This window comes from Rhinopithecus roxellana, chromosome 20 (assembly GCF_007565055.1).
Source record: "Rhinopithecus roxellana isolate Shanxi Qingling chromosome 20, ASM756505v1, whole genome shotgun sequence".
NCBI classification, from domain to species: Eukaryota; Metazoa; Chordata; class Mammalia; order Primates; family Cercopithecidae; genus Rhinopithecus; species Rhinopithecus roxellana.
The window spans coordinates 6,113,924-6,119,923 of NC_044568.1; positions in this window are offsets into that span (position 1 = coordinate 6,113,924).

Here is a 6,000-nt window from a genome sequence, read left to right on the forward strand (position 1 = left end):
ATGCTTGGAAGGAAGCATGAAGCCGAGCTGCAGGGGAGTGGGCACGCTGGTGTGGTTAGTTTGGGAAAATTTATCAAGCTGTTCACTTCTACTATGGGAACTTTTTTTTTGAGATAGGGTCTCACTGTCACCCAGGCTGGAGGGCAGTTCACAGCTCATGCAGCCTCAAACGCCTGGGTTCCGGCAATCCTTCTGCCTCAAACTCCAAGTAGCTAAAACTACAGGTGCGCACCACCTCTCCTGGCTAATTATTTTTATTATTGTGGAGATGGGGGTCTCACCATGTTGGCCAGGCTGGTCTCAAACTCCTGACCTCAAGCAGTCCTCCAGCCTCAGCCTCCCAAAGTCCTGGGATTACAGGAGTGAGTCACTGAGTCCGACCCTGAGCACTTTTCTGTATCAAAGTTCTGGGAATCTGCAATGATTCAAACAAATTAAGAGGCCAACAGCATGGATTCCACTTTGCTGGCTCGGCTCCAACGGGCTTCTTCCCAGTTCTTGCTGTGTGTAAAGAAAGATTTTTGCAAAAAAATTCTGGCCTGAATATAACAGCTTCTTTTCTCACCTCAGCGTGTGCTGACTCACACCCACGCCAGGAGAGCAGCTTGGGCAGTGAGCAGCACCATCAGGCTAGAACCACAAGACCTGGGGTCTACTGGGCATGGGCTGCGTGACCCTGAGTCTGTGCCTTAAATCCTCCATGTAGGTTTCAGAGCTGGAGGTAAACATCTGCAGGTTCCTTGTCGAGATGAAGGGAGTTAAGGAGAATGGCATGGTCCCCAGCATGAAGTGCTCACTAACGTAAGCTGCATCTCCCAAAATGAGAACATTATTTGAGGCTTTCTTTTTTTTTTTTTTTTTTTTTTTGAGACGGAGTCTCACTGTGTCGCCCGGGCTGGAGTGCAGTGGCCGGATCTCAGCTCACTGCAAGCTCCGCCTCCCGGATTCACGCCATTCTCCTGCCTCAGCCTCCCCAGTAGCTGGGACTACAGGCGCCTGCCACCTCGCCCGGCTAGTTTTTTGTATTTTTCAGTAGAGACGGGGTTTCACCGTGTTAGCCAGGATGGTCTCGATCTCCTGACCTTGTGATCCGCCCATCTCGGCCTCCCAAAGTGCTGGGATTACAGGCTTGAGCCACCACGCCCGGCCTATTTGAGGCTTTCAAGGCAACAACGCATTAGCTTGATGCTGGAGAGGGGGCCAAGGAGGAAGCAGAGAACATGGGAGGAGAGAGGTACCTCCTCGGACCAGTCACTCTTTGCTCTGATGCGCAGAACTGCATTCAAAATGCCCTGGGGTTTTGTATTACGAAAATTACTATAATCTCAGCACTGTGGGAGGCTAAGATGGGCGGATCACGTGAGGTCCGTACTTCGAGACCAACCTGTCCAACATGGTGAAACCCTGTCACTACTAAAATTACAAAAATTAGCTGGGCGTGGTGGCGGGCACATGTAATCCCAGCTACTTGGGAGGCTGAGGCAGGAGAATCGCTTGAGCCCGGGAGGCGGAGGTTGCAGTGAGCTGAGATCACATCATTGCCCTCCAACGGGAGTAACAAGAGTGAAACTCTGTCTCAAAAAAAAAAAAAAAAAAAAAAAAAAAATTACCCACTGTATGCTCTAACTAGCTCAATAACAGAAGATACAGAAACAGGTAAAGTGAGTACATGAGTTCATCTGCATTGCTATAAAAGAATACCCGAGACTGGATAATTGATAAAGAAAAGAGGTTTGTTTGGCTCACAATTCTGCAGGCTGCACACAAAGCACAACACCAACATCTGCTCCTGGTGAGGCCTCAGGAAGCTTCAAATTGTGGAAGGTGAAGGGGAGCCGGCAAGTTGCACGGTGAGAGAGGAGCAAGAGAGTGGGGAGACGCCAGGCTCTTTTTTATTTCATTTTGCTTTACTTTTTTTGAGACAGGGTCTCCCTATGTTGCCCAGGCTGGAGTGTAGTGATGTGATATTGGCTCACTGCAACCTCTGCCTCCCAGATTCAAGCGATTCTCCTGCCTCAGCCTCCCAAGTAGCTGGGATCACAGGTGCTCGCAACCCTGCCCGACTGATTTTTGTATTTGTAGTAGAGACGGAATTTCCCCATGGTGGCCAGGCTGGTGTCAAATTCCTCACCTCAGATGATCCACCCGCCTCGGCTGAGATCACAGGTGTGAGCCACTGCGCCCGGCTGGTGTTCTGTCTTGATGTCGTGCTGCTTGCACTAGTGAGTGAGGTTTGTGAAAATTCTTCCAGCTTAACACTCATACGCACTTTTTAAAATGGGGTCTCCATATGAGACTCGGCTCTTATTTTAACTCTGGCCTAAAATAACTAAAATAAGAGAGATAAACATTACCCCTGGGTCTCTGTAATGCAAACTGCAAGACAGGAAAGGCAAGGCAAGGAAGGGATTCCACCACATCCCCGGGGCCACTGTGTTGCCAGCAGATGGCACTGGTTGTAGAGACAGTGGAAGAGCTCCCGCTTTTCTTTCTCTCTCTCTCTCTCTCTTTCTTTCTTGTCTCACTTTGTCATCCAGGCTGGAGTGTAATGGTGCGACACTGCAACCTTGGTGCACTGCAACCTCTGCCTCCCGGGTTCAAGTGATTCTCCTGCCTCAGCCTCCCAAGTAGCAGGGATTATAGGCATGCCCCACCACACCAGGCTAATTGTTGTATCTTTAGCAGAGACGGAGTTTCACCATGTTGGCCAGGCTGGTCTCAAACTCCTGACCTCAGGTGATCTGCCTGCCCCGGCCTCCCAGAGGGCTGGGATTACAGGCATGAGTCACCACGCCCAGCTCAGTTCCTGCTTTTCATACTTTTAGGAGCAAAAGTTCTTGGGAACCCCATGGGCTGGCCCTGCTGAAGGCCAACTGGTATTCCCCCACTGGTGGGAGAATGGTCTTCTGGTAGCAGGTGCCACGAGGTGGAAAGACACCTGTCACTGAAGATGTCCCGGGCCTACAGCACTCCTGCTGCCCCAGTTATGGTGAAATCTGGACTAAAAATAAAAGGTGGTGGCTTTGCAGTACCGATGTGAGGCTCAGAGGTGCGCCGCGGTTGCCAGGGAGGAGGAGCTGCGTTCTGCAGAAAGTGAATGTTGCCCAGGAAAAGGTGACACAAGCAGCTCCACTGCAAGCCTGAAAATAATCCCATTCCGGACAGCCATGGGCTCCTGATCTGACAGCGAGTGAGGCAGGAATATGAGGAACATCGTCCTGTCTCTGGGCCTGCGTTTACTTTGTTATTTCATCACATGTCTGAATTCTTCCGGAGTTACCTTTTGTGTGGCCCTGCCCCCTCCTTTTTTGATAACAGCTTTAAGATATAATTCATCTAACATACAATCCATCCATTTAAAATGCACAATTCAATGGCTTTTAGTATATTTGCGGATGGTTGCAAACATCATGACAATCAATTTTAGAACATTTCATTACCTTAAAAAGAAAACTTAGCTGGGTGCAGTGGCTCACCCCTGTAATCTCAGCTACCCAGGAAGCTGAGGAAGGAGGACTGAAGATGGCTTGAGCTCAGGAGTTTGGACCAACCTGGGCAATACTGGGAGACCCTTTCTCAAGGAAGGAAAGGAGGGAGGGAAGGAGGGAGGAAGGGAGGGAAAGAAAAAGTGAGAGAGAGAGGGAGGGAAGAAGGAAGTAAGGAAGGAAGGAGAAAGAGAGAGAAGGAAAGAGAGAGAAAGAGACAGAGAGAGAGAGAGAAAGAAAGAAAGAGAGAGAAAGAAAATCCGTACCCATTAGCACTTACCTCCCATTTCGCCTGAACTTCCCCCACCCTAGGTAACCACTAATCTATTTTCTGACTTTCTGTCTCTATGGGTTTGCCTATTCTGGACATTTTATGTAAACTGAATCACACAATAAGTGGGCCGTGCGCAGTGGCTCACACCTGTAATCCCAGCACTTTGGGAGGCCAAGGTCGGGGGATAACTTGAGGTCAGGAGTTTGAGACCAGCCTGGCCAATAAGGTGAAACCCCATCTCTACCATAAAAACAAAAATCAGCTGGATGTGGTGGCGGGCACAGCTGTAATTCCAGCTACTTGGGAGGCTAAGGGAGGAAAATCGCTTGAACCTGGGATGTGGAGGTTCCAGTGAGCCAAGATAACACCACTGTACTCCAGCCTGGGCGACAGAGCGAGACTCTGTCTCAAAAGAAAAAAGCAATAAATGGTCTTCTGTGACTGGCTTCTTTCACTTAGGAGGGGCTTCTTTTGCCAGGGCCGGTGGCTCATGCCTGTAATCCCAGCTCTCAGGAAGGCTGCGGCAGGAGGATAGCTTGAGCCCATGAGTTAGAGACTTGCCAGGGCGATATATCGAGACCCTATTCTCCACAAAAAGGAAAAAAGACCAAAAAAAAAAAACACAAAAGAAATGGATGACTTCTTTCACTCAGAATGTTCTTAAGGTTTAGCCATGTTGTAGCATGGATCAGTGCTTCCTTCCTTTTTATGGAATAAATACTATTCCATCATATGGAGAAATCACATGTTGTTTATCCACTCATCAGTTGATGAACATTTTGGTTGTGTCAAAGAAAACCAGAGCTGTTGGGTGTGCTGGCTTATGCCTGTAATCTCAGCACTCTGGGAGGCTAAGGCGGGAGGACTGCTTGAGCCCAGGAGTTTGAGGCCTGCCTGGGCAATGTGGTGAGACCTTGTCTCTACAAAAATAACAAATAAATAGCTGGGCATAATGGCACATGCCTGTAGTCATAGCTCCTCAGGAGGCTGAGGAGGCAGGAGGATTGCTTGAGCCTGGAAGGTCGAGGCTGCAGTGAGCCATGATCGCGCCACTGCCCAGCCTGGGCAACACAGTGAGACCCTGTGTCTTAAAAAAAGATTTAAAAAAAAAAAGAAAGAAAGAGGCTGGGCATGGTGGCTCATGCCTGTAATTCCAGCACTTTGGGAGGCCGAGGCGGGCGGATCATGAGGTCAGGAGTTTGAGATCAGCCTGGCCAACATGGTGAAACCGTGTCTCTACTAAAAATAGAAACATGAGCTGGGCATGGTGGTGTGCACCTGTAATCCCAGCTACTCAGGAAGCTGAGGCAGGAGAATCACTTGAACCTGGGAAGCAGAAGCTGTGGTGAGCCGAGATTGCGCCATTGCACTCCAGCCTGGGCAACAGAGCGAGATTCTGTCTCAAAAAAATGAAAGAAAAAGAGAAAAAGAAAACCAGAACTAGACAGTAGTTAAAGGTGTAAAAACAGATTTTATTCAGGACTACTGCAATAGGCGAAAAGAGACCTCAGCACAGATATAGGCTCAACTCCGAATACAACAAAGGAAAACAGAGACTGATAGCCAAGCAGTGGGAGGTGGGTGCTGTTGGTGGATGGAAAATTCCTAGTAGAGTAGGGTAATTCTTTGCTAAATTGAGTCTAACAAGAGTCTTGCTGAGGGCAGGTCAAACATCAACTGGAGGATGATGGGGGTTGTGAAATTTGGTCAGATATGCAGGGTTGATTCTGGCTAAATCAATTCAACAGAATTCTTGCTGAAACTGAGCACCTTGGCTGGGTGCAGCGGCTCATGCCTGTAATCCCAGCACTTTGGGAGGCCGGGGCATGAAGATCGCTTGAGCTCAGGTGGTTGAGACCAGCTTGGGCAATAAGCAAATTAAAAAAAAAGAAACAGCTGGTTGTGGTTGCATGCGCCTGTAGTTCCAGCTACCTGGGAGGCTGAGACAGGAGGATCACTTGAGCTCAGGAGCTTTGAGGCTGTACTGAGCTATGATTGTGCCACTGCAGCCTGGGTGACAGAACAGACCCTGTCCCTAAACAAACAATTGGCTGACACAAAGACAGACACAGAAGTCCAAAAGTTGAGGTCTGGTTGGGGAGAGGATTCCGAGGAGCACCCAACTAATGTCTGGTCATGGAGAGCCTCTGTCAGTTATTTTGACTTTTTGGCTATTATGAATATAAACATCCACACTATGATATGAATACCTGCTAGGCATATTTGCCTACTATAGGTTTT